At 35.6% G+C, this 26138-nt stretch overlaps 1 protein-coding gene across 2 annotated transcripts in view; it reads right to left on the bottom strand.

The window, feature by feature from the left end:
* LOC108681423 (calpain-C-like) overlaps positions 1-26138 on the bottom strand; it is a 91290-nt gene that overhangs the window by 35231 nt on the left and 29921 nt on the right. The window contains exon 2 of one of the 2 annotated variants that reach the window (XM_018170450.2): positions 24467-24541. The gene's annotated coding sequence lies outside the window, so the exon portion shown is untranslated. Of the gene's footprint in view, positions 1-12893; positions 12964-24466; positions 24542-26138 lie in introns of those variants that run through there. The other variant, XM_047883244.1, reaches the window with a different exon arrangement.

The following is a 26138-nucleotide window of genomic DNA, read 5'->3' on the forward strand; positions in this document are numbered from 1 at the left end:
AATCAAAATTCGTCAATGACGAGACGTTGTTACACAATGGCTGACGATATATCTCTACCGCAGTAAAGATATATAATATTATGATTTATCTCAATATTTTTTAGATATATCAAAATGTTTCTGAGAATTTTATTCATGTTCTTGTTGTCTCCAATTTCGTGGGCCACGAACAAGCCATGAATTATGGCTGCTAATCCAGTAAATGTTGCGGCATTATTATTATTCATCAAGCAGCTGAGGTCAAATTCATCAAATTTATTACTGAACAAATGAAGTACAACATCAACATTCAACATGAATGCCTCATGCTATCATGTCACGTGTGGTATCACTTCAACAACATCATAGTACACTGGTAAAAATAAATGTGTCATATTGTCCAAATGGTTACACTCGCTGAACGTAGCAATCATATATGCATTTTTACAGGCTAAACTGGGCCAGGATTACCCACATAAAGGTTAAAAGTGCATCGCTGTTTCGACAAAGTTCCGCTCATTTCTCTGGGTGTATAACATAACTAATGTATCCTACAGAGCTATCAGCTATCAAGCAACACAACACCGCATACCATCTTAATAATCTCAATCACCACCATCTTAATCACCATCTTAATCACCACCTGCCACCTCCTGCAATTGGTTATTATGCAGCAATCACCGGTGCCGACAATGACAACGGGACGGTGCACTCAGACAAATGTGCGTGACAATGTCCAAATAGCGATGCACTTCTCACCATTGTGTGGGTAATCCTGCAAGACCCAGTTTAGCCTAGCAAAACAGTGTATCAGTGCTACACCAGTTCTCTGCTCGTGCAGTGAATACGAAAGTGTGTCACTATTAGAACTGTATTTACCCATTTATTTCTACGAGTGTACACGCTGAGATACATTTAATTATTCACGATACATGCAACGGTCATATTCATTGTCTTGAGACGGCATTCAGTATATGCAGGGAAATTCATTTAATATTCATGCCACTGATCTAAAGTCTTTGTTAGACATTGCTGCCATTTTTCCACCCCATATGAATTGTTTTTATTAATTTAGTGATGGTTATTATGAGTTGTATTGAGAATGATAGTTATCAATGATCGGTATTAAAGATGGTTATAATGTTTCTTATTGAAGACGATGGTTATTAATAATGGTTATGTTTCTTATTGAGAATGATGGTTATTAATGGTAGTTATTAATAATTGTTATTTATGATGGTTATTAATGGTTGTTATTAATGATGGTTATTGATGATGGTTATTAATGTTATGCATTGAGAATGGAAGATTTTTGGCAACCTTGAGAATATATTTCGCGTTAATAGCGCATACGATATTGTAGCAAATTAAAACATACACGGTTACAAAAACGGAAATATAACTAAAATGCTTATTACTTTGTTCTATTATATTTTTAAATCATATGCCGTTATTCAAGACCAAGATTATTAATGTTTTTTAATATCACCTCGGTTATTGTAACAGTAAGATTAAAATAATGTACGGTTACAAAATATAATGGTTGTTGTAACCGCAAGATTGCTATAATGTACGGTTACAAAATATAACGGTTGTTGTAACCGCAAGATTACAATAATGTACGGTTACAAAATATAACGGTTGTTGTAACCGTAAGATTACAATAATGTACGGTCTGTCTCTTATACACATCTAGATGTGTATAAGAGACAGATCGAGAGCCTAGCACCGCCGGTAGAATGCATTCTACTGTCGTATAAGCTTGAGAATTGATGTAAGATTTCTCAGTCTAAGTTATGCAAATATTGTAAGTATAAGTTGAACAAACTTGTACAGGTTCCAAGACACGAGACGTCTAGGCTTGAAATTTCTCATCAACTTCGTAATTCAATTAAAATTTTAAAGTGAGGTCAGTTCGCATTTCAGTCTAATAATTTCAAGTATGTTTGTTAAGTCGCATCTGAATCACTTTATTAACCAATAGCTGCCGAAAAATTAACTTTTATCTCTACCAAATTGTCAAAAATATAGTTAGGTCTCCAACAAACAGGAAAAATACGTTAATTATCTATACCTGCACACAAAGCCTATAAATGTTTAAGCGTTTAATTTCTCACATTTTAATTGACCTATAACTGGCTATAACTGGGATTAATCATTTGTCACTTAATTAATTAACCTATAACTGCCACAAATGTGAGACAAATCCATCATTTTTTCTGAGTGCTGAGTACTGCATAAACAAGTTAAATCCGCGCGACCGTGAGTCCAATACAGGACCAGGACACAGCAAACCTTATACGCGTGTAGCTAATAAGCTAAATATTGTAAGATTTATTCATTCCAATTAAATTATTGGAATTATATATTGCAAGATTTTTTATTCCAATTATATTATTGGAATTATATATTGTAAGATTTATTCACTTGAAATGCATCATTCAAAATGTGCATCACAATTATGACAATTCTGTGGTGGAATCGCACGAACGAATGACAAGATATAGCAGATTCCTACGCGAGGTCACGTCAGTGGTGACTAAAATTCTAAAAGAGAACTTACTAATCTAATATTTACAAAAACATTATACGTCCCCTTACAACCCATTCGCTTTTATGCGTTTAGTTTTGCAAGGCTGAGGTATTGCCCTATACCAATAGCAGAGCTCCGAGGTATCCGTACAAATGCAGGGTGCCAGCTAGTAGGCGCTTCAAAGGCACGGACCGCGCGTCTTGTGTGGCTCAGATGGAGGCGAGTGACCGCAGAGAGAAAGACTGGCTTTGAAAATAAAAAGGGCTGAGAAAGACTGGTTTAGAAAATAAGAAAGGCTAAAATATGGCTGGCCTAAAAAAAAAGGGCTGAGAAAGACTGGGTTAGAAAATAAGAAAGGCTATAATATGGCTGGCTTAGAAAATAAAAAGGCTACCAGAAAAGACTGGCTTAGAAAATAAAAAGGGCTAAAAACACTCTAATAGGAAATATAAAGAGCTACAAAAATAAGTTGACTTAGAAAATGAAAAGGGATAAAAAGTATGTCACAGAAAATAGAAAGGGCTAACAAAAATTCTGTCTTAGAAAATGAAGCCGGGGTACAAAAAAAGACTGGCTTAAAAAAGGAAGCGCTACAAGCCGCCAAACTTGCTTCTGATCTGCACGAAGACCCGAAGACAAAATCAAATCTTAAATACATAGTCTTACGATGATGAAAGAATGACGAGAAGAATTTCAATTTATTCTAATTTTAATAATACAATCTGGTAGCTATAATGAGGTTGGAATGCGAGATTATAATATAGTGGCTATATCACGATTATAATTCAAAGATTATAATCTCATGGCCTTACTGAGAGGGTAATAGGAGATTTTACAATATTTAATCAATAAAATAGGTAATTATAACAAAACTCAGACGCGCAGCATATCATACGCTGTATTAAAAAATCTATGATGGTTCAACTGTAGGCAGATCTAATAATGATGATTATTATTATTTGATATATGGAATTTGTTATTGATAATTGCTAACTAATTACGCGGAACAAAACAACAGAAAACTGATGAGCTCGATTACGTCACAAGGGATAAAAATTTTCAAGAATAAAACCTGAAATAACCAGCTGTATAGCTGTCTCTTATACACATCTAGATGTGTATAAGAGACAGNTTGGATATTTTTCTAATTTTATGGTACGGAGATCGTGAGCAGCAGGGAATAGTTTTTCAATTTTATAGTGCTGAGATCGTTTGTAATGGGGAGGACTTAATCAAAATTCGAAGAGGGAAAGTTTCATAACATAGCGATGTCGGCGCTGAAGAGTAGGCCTGATGTGGCCTGTCGCCGATTCTTAAACTTTTCGTGACTTGTTCACAGGAGATCTAAAACCTTGTCATTTGACCGGATATTTTCAAGACTGACGATAGTTTGAAATGGTAACTAGACTTCCACCGGGATCGATATGGTGCTAGGCATTTCAAGTCTGAACATACATATATTTTTCCATAGCTTTATCTAGTCTGTTCTTGAACGCGTTCATACTTTGAGCGCCAACGATCTCATCGGGGAGGCTGTTCCACATGTCGGTGATTCGAAGCAAGAAGAAATTTTATCGCGTGGACAAGTTCTTCTCACTTCGAATTACCGACATGTGTGATTTTTTTTTTAATTTTACTGCTACAAAATGTAAAGCGGTCCAGTTTGAACGATGTTTATTTTTATTTTCAAGCTATACAGGAGATATATTTGTATTATTATTATTTATACAGCGGAGCTTCATTAATGATATTTGTAGAGTGGTATATGTATTAGGTATATTTAATTTTAATTTGAGGAGGGCTTCCAAACAGAATAAAAGGAAGTCAAATTAGAGGAAACATTTCTCGAATTTATAGAATGGAGTATCATTAGGTTATTGTACAATTTCATTTGAAATGGAAATTATATGTGATATATACTTGATTAGAAATAATTTATGGCTTGTACGTGGCCCACGAAATAGGAGACCACAAGAATATGAATGGTATTCTAAAAAAATATTTTGATCGTATAGGTTTAAGCTATGTGTCGTATTTCACGTACGTTTCATAATATCAATATATAAGGTTTGTGATGGCTCACCAATTCGACGTTTAGCTCATTTTTTCAGCATTTTATCTCATACAATTGTGTGAAGGAATAACCTTTCGATAAAAGTAAGGTAATTTAGCTTCACGAATGAGGCTTATAAACTCACTATATATACAATATATATTATATAGTAGATATACAATATACATAACTGTATGCACTCACAAAAATGTTGGTGATCTTGTCCAAATAACGATGCAATTTTCATTTCATCCTTGTGAAGGTCATCTCGACGTAGTTTGGCCCAACAATATTGCGTATCAGTGATACACGCAGAATGTGTGTCCCAATAATTTCTCTGAATGTATACAATTTGATGACAAAATATAGCCGTATTTAAGAGTTATTATTTGCGAATATTCAAGAATATTGAGAACTGAAGATATTACATTTGACGCGGATAAATGCAATTTTTCAAAGCCACCGAAAATGACTTGCGTATTTCGGGACAAGTGCACAACAGTTTATGATGACTAAACTATTCTAAAAAATATAGCGACCTCCATATGCGATCCAACAAATTCAAATTAAATCTATAAACGTAATATTCATCGTGGGACGAAATAATGTTCTTTAATTATGACGGAAAATTTTTAAGCTAAAATAAGATATTGGGCGCAAATTAGAGGAAACTCAATATAACGGATGAGTTGTACCGTTCCCAGTGACGAGCTCAGAACCGGAAGCAGACATTCTGAAGTGTAAGTTCCGAGAGCAAAACTCAAATACAAGGTTTCGTGACCAGAATATCAGCCACTGGTCATAATATTTTGTTTCAGACAAGCCAAGTTCTTGTCAAACATTGCCAACTACGAACTCGAGCGGAATGACGAGACGTTGTTACACAATGGCTGACGAAACGCGTCCTATACCACATAATACTGACCCGCGGGGGCCATGAACTTACTGATGAACTTACGATCTCTTAACTTTTCTTGAAAGTATAGGAACCGATCTTGAGGCACTATTGAAGCCATGTTGCCAAAAGCTCTTACATTCACTTTCATTGTATGAGGATAACTGAACTCAAATGAAGGAGTTGCTGCATGAACATGAAACGAGCAACATGTCTCACATAACCAACGTTCACGTGCGTGGTATGAGCACATATAAAAATATTTTCGTACAATTTGCATTAAACAGGTTAAGACCGCAGACCTGTTATCATCCGGAAAAATTTATTCTTATTAACGTCTTTACTACCTTCAAAATGAATATGAAAACGAACGTTCATAAGTTACGAATACAAATGTATCGTGATGCTGTTAGTAAATCATTAGATCCGAAACGACCGTGGATGGATAAAGTTTGATAGAGACGAATACGAATCTGTCGTGACACCGTTAGTGAATCATTAAATTCGATACGACCGTGAAGGTGAGACACACCCTACGAATTGAGGGAAAGATTGAGAGGGCGAATGAAAGTTATAGCGAAGTCGAGGTCGCGGCGTTCACGGTCGGAGCTGCAGCAGAGAATCTGATGACATTCAATAGAGGAAGTGAGTAACACATTCTGAAAAATGTACTGATCATATTGTGCAAATGGCAACGCACTTTCTGCATTAATGCGCCATTTTACCATGCCAAATTAAGTGGGTCTAATGAAGCACAAAGAGCACAATGTGCATCGTTATTTGTACTAAGATTCACTAAATTCTTTGAGTGTAGGCTACTGAACACGTTGAGCTCGTACAGGTTGACCTCATCTGAGACGCAAGGCAGACTCAAGTGAAGCTTCAAGTTCAGGTCAATTAATCGCGATAAATTGATTATTTTGTGGTGATACATCGTTTAATAAATAATACCAATCAAAGAGGCCGTTTTTGAGAGAGAGGTTATAAAGATAAATAGCTAATTAAAGATATCTACGCTAGTGTGAGCTCACTTATACTTACTTATAATTCAATATTATTGTGGGTAGAACTTATTCGGAAACAATAACGCGTCATTCACCCCACAAAAAACATTGTATACTTCGCCGGAAAGCAGCCCTAGGAATTCAATTAGCTGAGGTGAGTGTAAAATTCTACTTTCGCCGAGTCTCACACGTCTCATAATTCAATATAGCCTCACACGTCTCATAATTAAATATAGCCTCACACGTCTCATAATTAAATATAGTCTCACACGTCTCATAATTCAATATAGCCTCACACGTCTCATAATTCAATATAGCCTCACACGTCTCATAATTCAATATAGTCTCCCACGTCTCATAATTCAATATAGCCTCACACGTCTCATAATTAAATATAGTCTCCCACGTCTCATAATTCAATATAGCCTCACACGTCTCATAATTAAATATAGTCTCACACGTCTCATAATTCAGTATAGCCTCACACGTCTCATAATTAAATATAGCCTCACACGTCTCATAATTCAGTATAGCCTCACACGTCTCATAATTTAATATAGCCTCACACGACTCATAATTTAATATAGTCTCAAGTCTCAAAATTAAATATAGTCTCACACGTCTCATAATTCAATATAGTCTCAAGTCTCATAATTCAATATCTGTCTCTTATACACATCTAGATGTGTATAAGAGACAGCTTATATGCTTACACATGCTTGCAGAAAATATGTATCTTCCATTCGAATAAAATGAGCTGTTGTTTTAGTTATTCTACCCCAGTTTTTAATACAGATAAATATGAATTTGTCGGATATTAATAATAGGCGCTATTCTAGCTTCTTATTTATTCGATTGTTTATTAATATAATAAAAAAACTGGGATATTCAGTTGTTATAGAGAGAACTATTAGGACCAGTCGCACTATATAGGATAGGATAACAGACTCTCCACTGAATGCCGTCATTATTATCAGAAAATGCATAAGTCATATTGTTCAATAAGTGACACATCCTCTACATGAAGCACCAACCTGAAATTTTTCCGAGAAAATGGGTAAGGATGTTACACACAAAATCGTCTTGATTAGGACAAAGACACACTCATTTCTGAGAGTGAGTGCTAGCTAGAAAAGATCATGGGTGACCCAAGCAATAAGCTAATAATTAATTTATTACACAATAAACAAATTAAACTAGATGATCGAAAAGGAAAGTATCATTAAATGAAACGAACTTATTACACTCGCATTGCGTCATCAAAGACAATTACCCCACAACTCCCCATTCCCCACGTCGTGGGTGAAAGTCATATGTCTTCGTAGGTCCTTGGGAAAACACACATACGGCACGTAAGTTCAGAAACAATGGACGGTTTCTTGCGTATGCGCGGGCTTAACTCGTTACCCAAATGCTGGGGAAAGGTTGTACGGGTAATTGTATAGGACACTCAGAGGAATTAGTGAGGCTGTGTTCAAATATTGATGCATTTTTTAAATTTATGTGGGTCATAATGACCCACTTCTGACAATAAATTTGCGTAACTTTGTCTAGAAAATTTCTTTTTTTGCCTGTGCTTTGAGTAAGAAAGTACGTCGCGATTTGGACAGTATGAGCCATTCTTTTTATGAGTGATATGAGCGTTGTCCAACACGAGGCTATCGTTAAATCAAATCATCATTGTACAGGTATTAATGAAACTACAGGCATCGGCTGTACGCTTTTGACGCTCATTTACTTATAAATAATGATGAGAAAAAGTTTATTCGTGCCTTCAGTGTCATTTGTGCAGTTGTTAACAAACTTCATTTTCGCTTAATTTATTCACTCGAATTAACTTCAAAAGAACCACAACGCAACAGCTTGTTATGGTAACAAGCTCTGTCGAATCAATCTTTTCTGAAATTAACGAAGGTACAAAAAACGGACCTGCATGAATAAACATCAATGCTATTAATATCACATCTGCAACGTGATATTTTATTATGTTTATAGAATACTCGTCCTGTTAAGAATAATCGTATTAATCAAATGGGTCACGTGTACAGAGAAAGATTTATGGACCGCTATTGGATAAAATTGCTACAATATTTCTAATATTTAATCATTTACCGTCGAGGTAGTAACTAATTCATTGGAATTCGATTTTTCCTTCTCCTCCATCTGTCCTAGCAACGGCAAGTTGGGGAAGCAAATTAAGTGAAACTCGACGCTAGCATTGCTAGATGATTTAGGGTTAGAAGTTATGCTTGGTAGCGCATTTTCTCATTTATGGACAAAAGACGCTATTGTGCTCGTAATGTCCGTCCGTCACTTCACGTCACGGACGGACGAGAAAATGCGCTCTCTGTCACTCACTGCAGTTAGTACTGATCTAATTTGCAAGTGCCTGGCTCATTTGTATATGGTTAGTAGCTTGGTTAGTCTTAAATTCGTTCAAGTAGTAGCGTAGCTAGTCTCGGAAGCTTTTCGTTAGTCTCATAGTCATAGAGGTAATTAATCTTAGCCAGTCATTCGGTTAGAGTTTAGACTTGTCAGTTAATTCGCACCAGAAACAAGTCGATCAAGATAGACCTTTGGTAATCGTTAATTTATAACTAAATATCACATTATAAATGAATTAACATTGAAATTATGAATTTACTTACTCTACATTAGACTTACTTACATAACATTACATCAAAGTAAAGTAAGTGAACAAAAATCTTGCGATGTACATAGTATATTTTCATAACGCAGCAAACAGTTACAAACTGAGCTCGTTGAAAGGTCAAAATTTCACGATAAAGTGAAATTTTAACTCAAGTGCCTCGTGCAACGGTAAAAAATAAATAGTAATTTAAAAATGACCACAATAACTACGATTATAAATTAAATACTTTCATCGGACAAAACATAATTGGAGGCAACAATCAATCTGAAGGCCACAGTACGAACAGTTCATATTAATCCTTTAATAGCACAGCCGTTCTCTATTGCCACATGATTGGCCGCCAGTGGAGACATGTAGTTATTTTCTCTAATTAATGAACATCAAACAGACAGGCACTTTTTATTATCATTGCTTTGTAAATCATCTGTAAAGCACACTTACTTGAAGCTTTTAAAAGAGGAGAGACTCAGGACGCTGACCGATATAGGGATTCGGACTGACTGGACTGCGGTGTTTGAGTTTTCAGAGCCATATTAAAAACATTTTTAAAATATGTCCGTATAACTTAATGAACTGCACGAGTATTCTTCAATTTGCACTACCTTGTTAAAAAAGCTTTATAGTGTACATATTTATCTAACTGATGTAATGAAATATATATATATATTTTTTTTTGCATGCCATCTTGAAAATTTTGTCGGGATTTGGAACTACAGCCCTACGGTAATTTCAGTTTTTAACAGACCAATTCAAGGCCACGTGTTCTCTCGCAATATGGAAACTCATTTGCGCCGAAGAAAGGTAATCAGACCAGTCAGATAATTTTATTGGTACCTTTAATAATTGGTCATTAAATAACTAGAGCTAAGCACGCTCTGGTGCAGAAGCCCCCAGTATTAAATAACTCGGCCTTAATCCTTCAATAGAATTTGTTTTGGTAGAAGACAGTATCCGCACCGGCCTTAATCATTCAATAACATTTGTTTTCCTACAAGATAATATTCGTCTGAATGGAGCGCTGAATGCTGCTTTTGTTTTTTCCCTGCTTTTATAAGCGAGAAATACCTGTACATTTCAAGCGAAACGATACCCGACGGGCCGTATGTTCTACAAATAAACTAGGCAAAAAATATCTAATTATATAGGTTCCGCACAATTAATAAATTAATCTTTATGCCTAATTTTGCCGGCCAAAGCCACTTGCTCTGACGCAAATAAATTTCCAGCAAACTCGAGCCCAGAAAATACAATTGCCGTTTTTACACCTGAATTTCTAGTTTTGCAGCTGAAATTGCAGTTTTTACTGCTGAAATAAAAATGTTTGCAGAGCCATCTCTAGCAGCTTCGTATCGCTTGGTGAACACTCCATACAGAACGTACAAAGAGATTTTCATTAGTAGAATTGAATCGTAAACTTACACATGAATATACATCATACAAAACACACGCGCACACATAGAACCTAGTCTGAAACACACCATACACTTGAGACACTAGTCTGAGACACTAGTGTGTTTCAGACACTAGTCTGAGACACTCCATACACTAGAGACACTAGTCTGAAACACACCATACACTTGAGACACTCAAGAAACACATGGAACAACTTATCCACGACCACACGACACGCGTGACGACATTACACGTAACGAACGTGAGTACAGCCCCTGCCTTTCCCCTATACACTTAGAACATCGAGTGGGTCAAATTGTCCAAATAGTGATACACTTCCTAGATAGTAGCATTAATACGTCCTCTAGTTAAGGCAAAAAGGGGCCCCACAAAAGAACGACACACATAGCCATGATTTTCGGTAGCCCACACATGGGCAAGAAGTGGATCGCATTTTGGACACATTTGTCTCTCAGTTTACTGAGTGTATAATCTGAGGCTCACGTAATCCAAGCCAAACCAAGTCAGATAATTTCGTACGGACTGCGGACTTACGCGCTATTTTATACGAAAAGAAACAAAAATATCATAAAATATACTAAAAACTTAATTCCAGTGGGTAGTCAAGTCCCAACAATTTGTTCCATTCCAAAATCGAGTAAATATTTCCGAGGATAAACTATAATTACAAATACAATTTCGAATCTATTATTACAAACTATTTTTATTTCTGTTAGACGTCAATCAAACAACAACGGCACGCAGACCTGAAACCAATTCGTTTGATATATTTTGGCGCACGCACCGAATCGAAATTCGATATAATTTTTAGATGAAACTAATTTCGTGAATGATCCGGGACTGTTTACTTTCACAATTGAGTGAATCACGATCGACGCATCGCATTTCTCCTTCAATTTAATTCACTGAGGCAATTTAAACGTCGTGCAAATATTGCGTCACAGTCTCCATTTCTAATTTTTTTGCAAAAAAAATAATATAAGTGCAATGGTCGTGTAAAACAAATATTATTAGTTTCTATCAAAACAACCAATATAATATTTGTACTGCTTATTATTGGTATTGTATAATATATCTTTTCTATAAAAATATTAAACAAAAATCAATAATATTTAAACCAGAGGTTGCTGAAAAAAATATCAAGCCATCGCAGTTCTACACTTGCAGAAAGTCGTCACGCTCAATTTAAACAGGCCACAAAAAAACTCAGAATGTTAGAGGACAAATCAAGGAGCAAAACTTTACTTACTCCACCAAAGTTTTTTTTACAGTGTTTGCCCAGCGTGTTGGGAGGCGCTGAAATTGTTCCCGGCGATTAAACAAAGCCTCGGTAAAAAAAAGTTTCAACGATCGCTAGCTATTTATCTCTATGTCTCTTAATATGAACGAGGCGACAGATATATTTTATTTCCCTCGCTTGTGAGCTCAAGAACGCGAGGCAGTGCAACGACGCGGCAATATTACCAGCCCAAAATATTCAATAATAATATTTTGTTTATTGTTATAATTATATTTTTATTCTGTAATAGCTATCATATAATATGTAAGTTATTGCACGGCTATAGGATTTTAAAGTTCATTGATAGCCAGCAATATGATGCATGAGTAATGTGAAACCAAGAAGTGTAGGCTCAATATAATTTAAAGACGAGAAATTTGATTATGTATTTAAAATAAAGACAAAAGATGAATATTTCAGTAGAATGGTTCAAAAAATAAATGGGCAGATGAATATTTAAATCATGGACTTGAGAAGCTTTGTTATCTTTGACACGTTAAAATTGTAACAATTAATGGCCAACATATAGGCCAGAATACAGTGGGCGTTAAATGGAAGTCGAACTCAAGTAAAGTCTAAATTTACAATAAAAAAATGCGAAACGGAAAACTAATGAGCTAATTTTTCATTTTCAAATATAGACTGGTAAAACTGCACATCGTAAATACAACATATTACAGTATTGACAGTATTGTAAAAACAGTAATTGCAGTATATTGCGGTATTGTAAAACAGTAAATACAGTATATTACGGTATTGTAAAACAGTAAATAAAGTAATTACGGTATTGTAAAACAGTATATACAGTATATTACGGTATTGTAAAACAGTAAAGACAGTATATTACGGTATTGTAAAACAGTAAATACAGTACTATATAAAGGTATTGTAAAACAGTAAATACAGTATATTACGGTATTGTGAAACAGTAAATACAGTATATTACGGTATTGTAAAACAGTAAATACAGTATATTACGGTATTGTAAAACAGTAAATACAGTACATTACGGTATTGCAAAACAGTAAATACAGTATATTACAGTATTGTATAAACAGTAAATTCAGTATATTGCTTAACTTACGTTGCTTCCAGTCACTGCAGAAGATGTCTCGCTGTAACGGCAAACAGCCACCGAAAGATTTTCTTCGATTGTCTCTGTAGAAAAAATATGAAGCAGCTGAAATTATTATGTATACTGTACTTGAAAATAAAACTGTTTCATGCAACGACAAAAACAAATACACTCTAGAAGAATTCTATTTTGTGCAACCTGAAAAGAAAAGTGTTTTATGCTACGAAAAAACTGGATTAGCAACTGGAAAAGGTATATCATGTAAATGTTACTTAAAAAAAATTTTGGTGCTTCAAAAAAAGATCTATCAACCGAAATTATTAGCTATTGCACTTTTAATATAAAAATAAATGTTTTTCGCGGTGCAAAAAAAATCAATGACGACTGACATGTTTGAGCACCAATATTTGGAAGTTAGTATATTATGATNTATACTGTACTTGAAAATAAAACTGTTTCATGCAACGACAAAAACAAATACACTCTAGAAGAATTCTATTTTGTGCAACCTGAAAAGAAAAGTGTTTTATGCTACGAAAAAACTGGATTAGCAACTGGAAAAGGTATATCATGTAAATGTTACTTTAAAAAAATTTTGGCGCTTCAAAAAAAGATCTATCAACTGAAATTATTAGCTATTGCACTTTTAATATAAAAATAAATGTTTTTCGCGGTGCAAAAAAAAAAATCAATGACGACTGACATGTTTGAGCACCAATATTTGGAAGTTAGTATATTTTGATAAAGAAATTAATACAATTGCAAAATTGTGGTGAATACGTGAAGAAAATTCGGGTACGTGTCACAAGTGTCTATATGTCCACACGTGTCATGTCCACACGTGTCTATGTCCACACGTGTCTATGTCCACACGTGTCTATGTCCACACGTGTCAATGTCCACACGTGTCTATGTCCACACGTGTCTATATGTCCACACGTGTCTATGTCCACACGTGTCTATACAAGAAAATTGTTTCACGGTTTCACAGAGTTCTGAAAAATTAGATATCAACAGATTTGAAAAATTAAATCGAATGGTATAATTTATATATCGTTGTATGAATATAAAATGAATTAAAATCGTTATGTATCTAGTTCAATTATAATTTATCGTTATTTGTTTGAAAGACTCTCACATGCATGAAGGTAAAGCACGATTTTGTATTGGTAAGTTACAGACAGAGTTGTCAACATGGATAAAGTTTTCGAAGGAGATTCAGGATCTCCAGAGCAGAAATTGCAAGCAATAAGCTGCCTGGAATATTGAGACTCAGTTTCTCGAGAATTTTAAAGAATAAATAGTTTTCATTTAATTAACTAACACGATAAATGGTTCATGATAGATGATCTATGAGCCACAAACAGATAACTAATAATCATATTTTTAATAACTATTAATTATAATTAATATGTATTTTATTCTATGCCGTAAATTATCTCCGGTAATGGCAAACTCCAGAAAGAGTCTCTTTATTAGGCAATGTGGCAGCCGGCATAACAATGGCCTGCTAATTCCAGGCTTTTATTTAACGAGGCTTATAGCGAGCAGCATGCCACAGCGGCTTGCAGTCTAGCCAGGCCACAGCGGCTTGCAGTCTAGCCAGGCCTATTTAAAATTTCAACAAAAATTCGTCGTCTCGCGCCGCTGCCACTTATGCGAATGTCTGGCAACGAACACTGCTTTCTGACCTTGTAAAAACAGGTTTGCAAGAAAGTATATTTTTATTTTACAGGTAAATACCAAGTCATTTACGATTCAAGTCTCGATGATACTTTTTAAGATTCCATTTTAACTGGAACTGTAGACGTTGCTCGATCGAATGACATTTTTCCGTCTGGTTACAATTTAATTTTGTGTTGGATCCTGTTCGCATTAAGACTCGTGAAGCCCTTACAGGTCCTTTGAAATTTTTAGCATTTTAATTCAGCGTAATGCTAATGAACTTTAAATGTAGTAGAAGAATGCAAGAGGAAGATTAATTTTAGTACAAGAATATATTTGCCAATCAAAACTCACTGCAAACATTGGGATCTCAGCCCATCATAAGCCTACATGAAGTTCAACAAATATAAAAAAACGGGGCATTGAGATTTGAGGAACTTTATTACTGTGGTGCATGAACACACATGCTATATCGTACATATATATAAATATGAACGTATTAAAATTTTTTAAAAGTAAAATTATCGTGTTACATTTGTTAGTCCAATATTCCGTATACTGAGCACATGTATATACCAAATTTTCAAAAATATATGCAAGATCAAATTAAAGCGATAGCCAGGATCCCACCACCGTATTCACAGACCACCATAACGACAGAACTTGGACATGAGTACCGTTATAATGTATATAGTGTTAATAAATCACAGCTGTGTTTACACGCGTAAAATTGCAAAGAATTTGCAGCAATTCCTTTTAATATTCCAATGAATTCATATGACCTAGACCCCTATAACTCCGAGAGTATATTAGCATGCGTATAATCAAGGAAATTAGGGAAACTTTATCCAAATAACGATGCGCATTTTTGCCCTTGTCTGCCTTGATCCAGCAAAACGGTGTATCAGTGCTATACGTGCATTAAGTGTGTCACTATTAGGATAATATGACCAATTCATTTTTCTCAATGTACATTCAAAATACATTTAAGTGCGTACCCAACGCATCAGTTTCCGGCGTACTACAATCAAAAAAATAAATTGGTGATATTGTCCAAAGTGTGGCTTACTTCCTGCAAGTTGCACTGATAAGCCGTTTTGCTGCGCCAAACTTAGTCAAAATGACGCACACAAAAGCAAAAAGTGAACAGCTATTTGGACAAAGTTTCCTTCATTTCTCTGAGTGTACAGTCTCCACATACAAAGTATTATTTTAATTATATGCGGAATTTTTTAACCATGTCGCCGTAGAACGCGCATCGCCTGGTCACATCCATACGCAAATCTCATCCAAATTCCGAAGAGCGAGGTTGTTGGCTTCCCGAGGTTTAGTTCAAGAAAAAGAGACGTTTTTCGGCTCCAATTAATGGATATCATGTTAGATTTAGCGCAGAATATATGGATTGAGATACCTGCGGTATTTGCCGCGGAGTGCGTTGATTAAAACGAAAGAACGGCCACTGACTGACCATTGACTGAAAGTTGGCCGACTATTGACCGACCGTTGACTGAACGTTGACAGACCATTGACCGACCGTTGACTGAACGTTGGCCGAAAGTTAATCCGACGTTTGCCGTACATTGGTCAACTGTAGGCCGAGCGTTGGCCGAAAACTGGCTGAACGTTGGCCACACAACTAGCCGATCGTTGACCAAAAATTGCCCTATCGTTGGCCAAAAATTTTCCGATCGTTGGCCGAAAATTGCCCGATCGTTGGTCGAAAACTGGCCGATCGTTGGCCAAAAACTAGCCGATTAATTGTTGACCAAAAATTGCCCTATCGTTGGCCAAAAATTGTCCGATCGTTGTCCAAAAATTGTCCGATCGTTAGCCGAAAACTGGCCGATCGTTGGCCGAAAGCTGGCCGATCGTTGGCCGAAAGCTATTTGATCGTTGGCCGAAAGCTGGCTGAGTGTTGGCGGAAAGTTAACCAGATCGATGTTTACCGTATATTGGTCAACTGTAGGCCGATCGTTGGCCGACTGTTGGCCAGCCATACGGCGCCTCTGCCTGTTTAAAAGTTGTCACGCCAGCTTAGAAGTTGCGCCGCGTGCCGTGAAGGCCGCGTGGCAGCCTTAACCTCTGATCTCGTCTCTTCCACGCACACAAACTTTTCATCTCGAACAACCCACACAGCTGTTCATAATAATCATGACAGAATGGTTGATAATATATCTATTATACTTGGTATCTTAGTAAAAAATATACCCATAATACCTGCTAGCTGCTACTATAATGAAAGTCGTGAAGGTATTTTGGCATGTGAATACGCTTAAGTGTTCAGGGGGAATTGCCGCACAGTCGATATTTTGCTGCGCGTTTAGAAACAACACAGCTGTTCATGATAATAATAATGACAGATTTATTGATAAGATATCCATAATACCTGGTACTCTATTAAACAATGTATCCATAATATCCGGTACTTCGTTAAACAATATATCTATAATACTTGGTATTTCATTACATAATACATCAATATTACCTGATACTTTATTAAAAGTACTGGTATCGCTTTCTCACACTTGGTATAGGACGAAATATATTAATTTTATTTCCTAATTAATTATCCGAACCCCTAAAAAATCTAAAATAATTAAAATTTTTCCGAACTCTTGAAAAATCAGAAATAATTAGGAATCTTCCGGACTATTTATAAATAAAAAATAATTAAGAATTCTCCGAACTCTTTAAAGATCTAAAATAACTAAGAATTTTCCGACCTCCTGAAAAATCAAAAAGAATTGAGAAAAGAAAATAGAAGATCCCTTAGAAACAGTAATTAATTTAATTATAAAAGCTAATTAGAATCTGGAGGAGCCATTTTAGGTCACGAGCTCCGAGAGTTCACATGTTCAAAAATAGCGCCAGAGTAAAAAACGCACTCTGAAACATGATGGTTTTATAGTTTTCAAATATTGACGCACTATCTTACCCACATCAAAAGCACAGAGCGAACATAGAACTTATATGGCCACTCGTCGGACCAAACTGCGTCAGGATGACCCATTCAAGCGCAAGAAGAGCATCGCTATGTAGACAACGACCCGCTCATTTCTCCAAGTGCAGGCACAATTTTCCATAGCTACGCCTCCCCCACGCCTTTTCCCACGACTTTTCTCACGCCTTTTCTCGCGCCTCCCAATTGCCTAATCGCCTTTTCCCACGCCTTTTCTCACGCATCTCCAACGCCTAACGCCTTTTCTCACTCCTCCTCAACGCCTTTTCTCACGCCTTTTCCCACGCCTTTTCTCACGCCTCTCCAACGCCTAACGCCTTTTCTCACTCCTCCTCAACACCTTTTCCCACGCCTCTCCAAGGCCTAACGCCTTTTCTCACTCCTCAAAAGTTTCGGCATCACATCGGCTGGCCATAAATCTCGCACTGCCAGTAAATCTTAATGAGGATTAGACGCTCAGAAACAGATGTTATGGCTCGGCGTGCCGTGCAGGTGGCAACTTTAAAACTTCCTGGCCAAACATGTCCAAAGAATGAGAAGATGCAGTGATCGGGAGAACAAGATGCAGTAAAGGGTAAAAAAGTCGTTGTAAAATTCAAAATTCTTCTATAATTTAAGGCTGGATCTACAAACTAAACTTCACTTGAGCCTAAAATAAATAGATATGGTCAATAGATCACATTCATGGATATTATGGCCGATTTAATTTTGTAAAAAGTCAATTTTTATAGTTTTAAATTATGAAAATGACCGTTGATCCATTTGTGGTGGCAGATTGTGTCAGAGGGAAGGCATGACTCAGAAATATTTCTAGCAATTCTTTGACCAGAATGACGCAAAAAATATCGAATAAAAAACCTTTTTACTGCACGACGATTTAGTTGATCAATGATAAATGTATATAATGATGTTCAAATGTTCGACACTTACAAGTACATAACCTCGGTTCGCACGTATTGTATAACCTTGTTCTGGAAATTTTTGAAAACAATCAGAAGCACAGCATTGAAAAATTTCAACTGGCATTAAAAAATTTCAAAGCATTTAAAATTTCACAGCATTTCATTTAAAATTTCACAGCATTGAAAAATTCTATAACCTATCATCATTGTTGACATCTTAGCACCAAGCCTCGCAGTAACAGTGATTTAAATTAATGATGTGAAGTATCGTGCGCTGCATGATAATGTTGAGAGATCATCAGACATTATGATGACATCAAATGGTGCTGGAAGGTGAAAGTGATTGCACACTTCTTGGTCCTAGCCAGGGACACATGACACGTAAACAAAACACATTTCCTATTTAATGAAGAAATTTCACAAAAAAACATTTTTCAGCGAACAGAATGCCTGACTAATTCATGAAAATTCATCAGAACACTGAATTCAGCGGCATCAGCATCCTAAGATGAATGCATGACTGGAATTCATGAAAATTCATCAGAACCCTAAATTCATTAGCATCCTAAGATTTTCAGCTCAACTGGAATTCATGAAAATTCATCAGAATCTTGAATCCATCAAGCTGCATGTCTGACTGTAATTCATGAATATCATTCAGCCGAAGCCCTAATTTGCACATTTGTCCTTTGAGACATATATATTATACAGCCTATATAATACAAAACCTGTATAATAATTATATGTGAGTATTAATAAATAATTAATTAATAATAATTAATAAGTTATTAATCAATTAATTATTAAGTAACAATATTTAATAATAATTAATAAATAATCAGATGTGTATAAGAGACAGCGGTTACAATAATCATCATTAAGCATGGTTAATGCATACTCACGATGCCCATCTCGGTCATGACACAGCGGAAATAGTCGACCTCGGTCTTGATCTCGTCGGCGATGAACTTGACGCGAGACGAGGGNGAAGGATAGCGAAGTATAGTGAAGTGTGAAGGATAGCGAAGGATGGCGAAGTATAGTGAAGTGTGAAGGATAACGAAGGATAGCGAAGTATAGTGAAGTGTGAAGGATAGCGAAGGATAGCGAAGGATGGCGAAGTAGAGTGAAGTTTGAATGATAGCGAAGGATAGCGAAGTATAGTGAAGTGTGCAGGATAGCGGAGGATAGTGAGGGATAGCGAAGTATAGTGAAGTGTGAAGGATAGCGAAGGATAGTGAAGGATAGCGAAGCATAGTGAAGTGTGATGAATAGTGAAGGATAAATCCCCATTAAAACACAAGGGAGGTAATAGCAAATGAATTAAGCTCTAAGGCTTAACAAATATTTTCGATTCTGTTCGCAATTTCTGCCATTCATCGAACAACTACAGCGATGAATGGCTACTGTTAAATTATTGTAATTTTCGTCATGCGGCTGAAGACTTACGCTATCCTAGGGATATCGTTCGTGACAATAATGTTATTGTACGTCCAGAACAAATACCATGTCAGGAAATCGACTCAATTAAACTAAATTCCTGATGTGGCGGTAAACCATTTTTTCGGTTATTTATTAATTCAAGTAGACAAACATGCAATAAATTGTACGGCATTTGCCGTGGTTGAAAAAATATCAACATAACTTCACAAAATATCTTATAAATGAAAAAACTAATTCTATCATCAATAAAAATATAGTATTTCTCCAATGCAGCAGGAATATCTATAGAAGTGACTCGAAAGCAACGATAGTAGCAGTTCTGAAGTTGGTATAAAGTATACCTGCAGTATAAATAAAACCTGGCGTCCTTTAAACCTACATTTCATAGATATAGTACACAAAAATTGTATGAGCATATAGGGAAATAAGTGTTGTTCATGACGCTTGATTTATTTTCGGCAAACGTGTATAATGAATGCATTTTCTTGTGAAGCTATTTAGTGAATTAACAGGGCCAATTACGTTCACCAAATGTAATTTGTACTTGGCAAATTCCTATTGAAGATAATAAAAAGACATAATAACTAAAATAGAGTTTGAATATTTCCCCATGAAAAATAAATGTTTCTAGCTAAGTTTAAGAGTAATATAACGTTTGAAATGTAACTTAATTGATAGAAGCATAACGGTTGTTGTAACCGTAAGATTAAAATAATGTACGGTTACAATAATGCACGTTACAAAATATAACGGTTGTTGTAACAGTAAGATTACAATAATGTACGGTTACAATAATTGCACGTTACAAAATATAACGGTTGTTGTAACCGTAAGATTACAATAATGTACGGTTACAAAAAATAATGGTTGTTGTAACCGTAAGATTAAAATAATGTACGGTTACAATAATGCACGTTACAAAATATAACGGTTGTTGTAACCGTAAGATTACAATAATATACGGTTACAAAATGTAACGGTTGTTGTAACCGTAAGATTACAATAATGCACGGTTACAATTATGTACGGTTACAAAAAATAACGGTTGTTGTAACCGTAAGATTAAAATAATGTACGGTTACAATAATGCACGTTACAAAATATAACGGTTGCTGTAACAGTAAGACTACAATAATGTACGGTTACAATAATTGCACGTTACAAAATACGACACGCGTGACGACATTACACGTAACGAACGTGAGTACAGCCCTGCCTTTCCCCTATACACTTAGAAAATTTAGTGGGTCATATTGTCCAAATAGTGATACACTTCCTAGATAGTAGCATTAATAGTACGTCCTTTGTAAGTCAAAAAGGCGCTCCTAGATAGTAGCATTAATACGTTATTAATTTGTAAATCAAAAAGGCGCCTCACAAAAGAACGACACACATAGCCATGATTTTCGGTGGCCCACACATGGGCAAGAAGTGGATCGCTTTTTGGACACATTGTCTCTCAGTTTACTGAGTGTACAGACTGAGGCTCACGTAATCCAAGCCAAATCAAGTCACATAATTTGGTGCGGACTGTGGAATTACGCGCTACTTCATACGAGAAGAAACATAAATATCATAAAATATATTAAAAACTTAATTCCAGTGGGTAGTCAAGTCCCAACAATTTGCTCCATTCCAAAATCGAGTATATATTTACGAGGATAAACTATTATTCCAGGTACAATTTCGAACTTATTATTACAAACCATTTTTATTTCTTTCGGACGTCAATCAAACAACAACGGCCCGCAGACCTGAAACCAATTCGTTTTATATATTTTGGCGCACGCACCGAATCGAAATTCGATATAATTTTTAGAAGAAACTAATTTCGTGAATGATCCGGGAATGTTTACTTTCACAATTGAGTGAATCACGATCGGCGCATCGCATTTCTCCTTCAATTTAATTCACGGAGGCAATTTAAACGTCGTGCAAATATTGCGTCACAGTCTCCACTTCTCACATTTTTTTAAATAGTAGTAATATAATATTATATTGCTTAATATTGGTATTGCATAATATAACTTCTATATGAGAATAAATAAACAAAAAAAGACAATAATATAAAGACAAGCAGTTGCTGCAAAAAATATCAAGTCATCGCAGTTCTACACTTGCAGAAAGTCGTCACGCCCAATTTAAACAGGCCACAACAAAAACCCAGAATGTTAGAGGACAAATCAAGGAGCAAAACTTTACTTACTCCGCCCAAGTTTTTTTACAGTGTTTGCCCAGCGTGTTGGGAGGCGCTGAAATTGTTCCCGGCATTACTCGAACAGTTCTTACTCGAACAGTTCTTAATCGAATACATCTTACTCGAACAGTTCTTACGCGAACAGTTCTTACGCGAATAGTTTTTACTCAATTCTTATTAAGTTTCTAAACGAGTTGCTTTTACAGAAAATTTCTAATACAAGTAGTTGGTAGGTGCATTAAGCTACTCGGATGAAGTATTAATAAATATAATGTTATGTACTATTATAAAAAATTAATCAGTAAGCGGAAATCTATCGAGAGCGATTCGTTATATTTCACGAGGATAAAATTCCACAATTTAATCGGCTCATGAACTAGTTTTTATTACCTGGAAAACACAAGTTTTCTTCAGTAGCTGATCTTCTTACTACAATAATTGCTAAATATTCAGAGCGTAAAGAGCTTTTAGATATTCTAATGCACGAGTTCCTTTTAATCAGCTCTTAATGAAAATTTAATTAAGACATAACGGATCTTTTCTTCTTCAGTTTCCTAGAATATAACATCTGCAATCTGGAAATGTGATTATTTTTAATGGCACTCACGGGACAATTTTAGAGTACTTTTAATCTCTAGTTACAGCGTACGAATCTTACGATACTTGGATCTACTTAATAATAATATAAATATATGGAGACATGAGTGAAGCTAGTGATGAAGAGGGCGAGGGAAGCGAGTGATGAAGAGGGCGAGTGACAAGAGTCCAAACTGGGTCAGGACGACTCACACAAGAGCAGAAAACGCATAGCTATTAGTACAAAGTCTTAATATTTTCCCCAGTGATCCCCACACTCTTACATTAACGGCACAAGACGGAAGCCGTGCAATCAAAATCCGGTCCCGCCGCTCCCGATCCGCGACCTCGATTGACGTACACACAAAAAACCAAGTACCGCTTATTTTCCACGGCTAAATTTACACGGCGAGGTTTTTTGTCCTTGTCAGTTTAGGCCACAATGAAGGACCGCAGGATTTAAGGACACTTGTCCTCAGAGGACGTGAACTGCACGCTGAGAATATTTGCACTCAAAAAAATTACGAGGATTTGTCCAAATAGCGATGAACTTCTGGCCCTGGTGTGGTCCATCTTAATCTTGTTTTGAGCGGCAAAAGATCACAGCTTCGCACTAAAAGTTTCACTATTTGGATAAAATGACCCGCTTATTTTTATGAGAGTATTTTATGATTGATTTTTTCCCCCCGTTCTGGGAATTTTCAGAGCAAAGCTGCACCCTGGACTCAGGATCAGAGCAAAGCTGCACCCTGGACTCAGGATCAGAGCAGCTATTTATCTCCATGTCTCTTAATATAAACGATGCGACGGACATGTTTTATTTCTCTCGCTTGTGAGCTCAAGAACGCGAAGCAGTGCAACGACGCGGGAACATTACCAGTTCAAAATATTCAATAATAATATTTTATTTATTGTTATAATGATATTTTTATTCCATAATAACTGTAGCATATCATATAATTTATTGCACAGCTATAGGATTATAATTTTCATTCCAAGCCAGCAGTATGATGCATGATTAATGATGGATTATCGAGTTATCAGTTATACTGATAATGAGTATTGATGAGTGAAACCATGAATGTAGGCTCGATTTAATTAAAATGACGAGAAATTTGTATTATTTATAATAGAAAAAAAGATGAATATTTGGGTAGAATTGTTCAGAAAGTAAATGGGCAGATAAATATTTAAATCTTGGACTTGAGAAGCTTCGTTATCTTTGACACGTTAAAATTGTAACAATGACCAACATATAGGCCAGAATACAGTGCGCGTTAAATGGAAGTCAAACTCAAGTAAAGTCTAAATTTACAATAAAAAAATGCGAAACGGAAAACTAATGAGCTATTTTTTCATTTTCATATACACTGTTAGAAAAATTACCGTTAACGGTATTATACCGGCGTTTCAGTGGCCGGTCAGCACGTGAAAGAAACACTGTGTCGCCGTTTTTATTCTAATTTAACACTAGAAATCCGTAAAACATATGATAAAAACGGCGAAACAGTTTATTTTCACGGGGCGACCGGCCACTAGAACGCCAGTGGGACCGTTTTTTCACCGTTTTTTCTAACAGTGTATAGACTGGTAAGACTGCACATCGTAAATACAATAGGTATATTACAGTATTGACAGTATTGTAAAAGCAGTAAATACAGTATATTACGGTATTGTAAAACAGTAAATACAGTATATTACGGTATTGTAAAACAGTAAATACAATATATTACAGTATTGTATAAACAGTAAATACAGTATATTACAGTATTGTATAACAATAAATTCAGTATATTACAGTATTGTATAAACAGTAAATTCAGTATATTGCATAACTTACGTTGCTTCTGGTCACTGAAGGCGATCTTCTCGCTGTACCAGCAAACAGCCACCGAAAGATTTTCTTCGATTGCCTCTGTAGAAAAAAATGAAGCAGCTGAAATTATTATATATACTGTACTTGAAAATAAAACTGTTTCATGCAACGACAAAAATAAATACACTCTAGAAGAATTCTATTTTGTTTGTGCAACCTGAAAAGAAAAGTGTTTTATGCTACGAAAACAGGGGTTAGCAACTAGAAAAGGTATATATATCTTGTAAATGTTACATACAAATATTTTTTTTTCGTGCTTCAAAAAAGATCTACCAACTGAAATTATTACCTATTGCAATTTCAACACAAAAATACATGTATATCGCGGTGCAAAAAAAATCAATGACGTTTGACATTTTTGAGCCCCAATATATGGAAGTTAGTATATTTTGATAAAGAAATTAATACAATTGCAATATTTCTATGTCCACACGTGTCTATGTCCACACGTGGCTATGTCCACACGTGTCTATGTCCACACGTGTCATGTCCACACGTGTCTATGTCCACACGTGTCTATGTCCACACGTGTCTATGTCCACACGTGTCTATGTCCACACGTGTCATGTCCACACTTGTCTATGTCCACACGTGTGTACATAACTGAGTATTAACTTCCAATGGATTAAACACTTGAAAATAAATAATTATTTTTAAATAAATATCGGACAAACTCAGGATAGAGCCAAACGTGCGTGCTTTTCAAGCGTCAACGGACGCGAACCGACGTATATTTGAATCAGTATAACTGTGAAATACACATCAACCCTCGGAATCAAATGTAAAATTTTCAATTCTTTCTTCGTGTTGCTGTTTGGTCGGGAAAATAGAATAAAATGTGCTTACAAACTAAGAACAGAAAGCACGTAGCGAACGTGACTATTCCAGACAACCTCGCTACTTGCATAGCTGAAGAAAACTTGTTTTTTTTTTGCCGTTATTTTTACATGTCAAGAAAATACGTCGGAATTTCGTATATTGGAGACACATAATCCCGAGTAACACAAAAGGTTTTTTCCGTAAATTCTAAAAAACTGAATTGAAAATCGCAAATGAAAATTAGAATTTCTTAGGATCGAAGAACAGAAAATTCGCGAGTCTCGTTTTCACAATTTCTGACCGCGAAAAACTGAAACCAGACATAAAAATATTCTTATCCTAGCCATAAATAGCTTGAAGCCGATAAAATATATGCGTTATATTAGTGATGAAGCATTTAATTTATAGATTTTTGCAGCGACACGAGTAATTAGAAATATTTTTAAATTGATGAGAGACAGAACATATAAAAAAAAATAACGCTGGACCCAAGAAAATTGTTTCACGGTTTCACAGAGTTCTGAAAAATTAGATATCAACAGATTTGAAAAATTAAATCGAATGGTATAATTTATATATCGTTGTATGAATATATAATGAATTAAAATCGTTATGTATCTAGTTCAATTATAATTTATCGTTATTTGTTTGAAAGACTCTCACATGAACGAAGGTAAAGCACGATTTTGTATTGGTAAGTTGTAGACAGAGTTGTCAACATGGATAAAGTTTTCGAAGGATATTCAGGATCTCCAGAGCAGAAATTGCAAGCAATAAGCTGCCTGGAATATTGAGACTCAGTTTCTCGAATTTTTTT

Source organism: Hyalella azteca, unplaced genomic scaffold, assembly GCF_000764305.2.
Source record: "Hyalella azteca isolate HAZT.00-mixed unplaced genomic scaffold, Hazt_2.0.2 contig12383, whole genome shotgun sequence".
NCBI lineage: Eukaryota > Metazoa > Arthropoda > Malacostraca > Amphipoda > Hyalellidae > Hyalella > Hyalella azteca.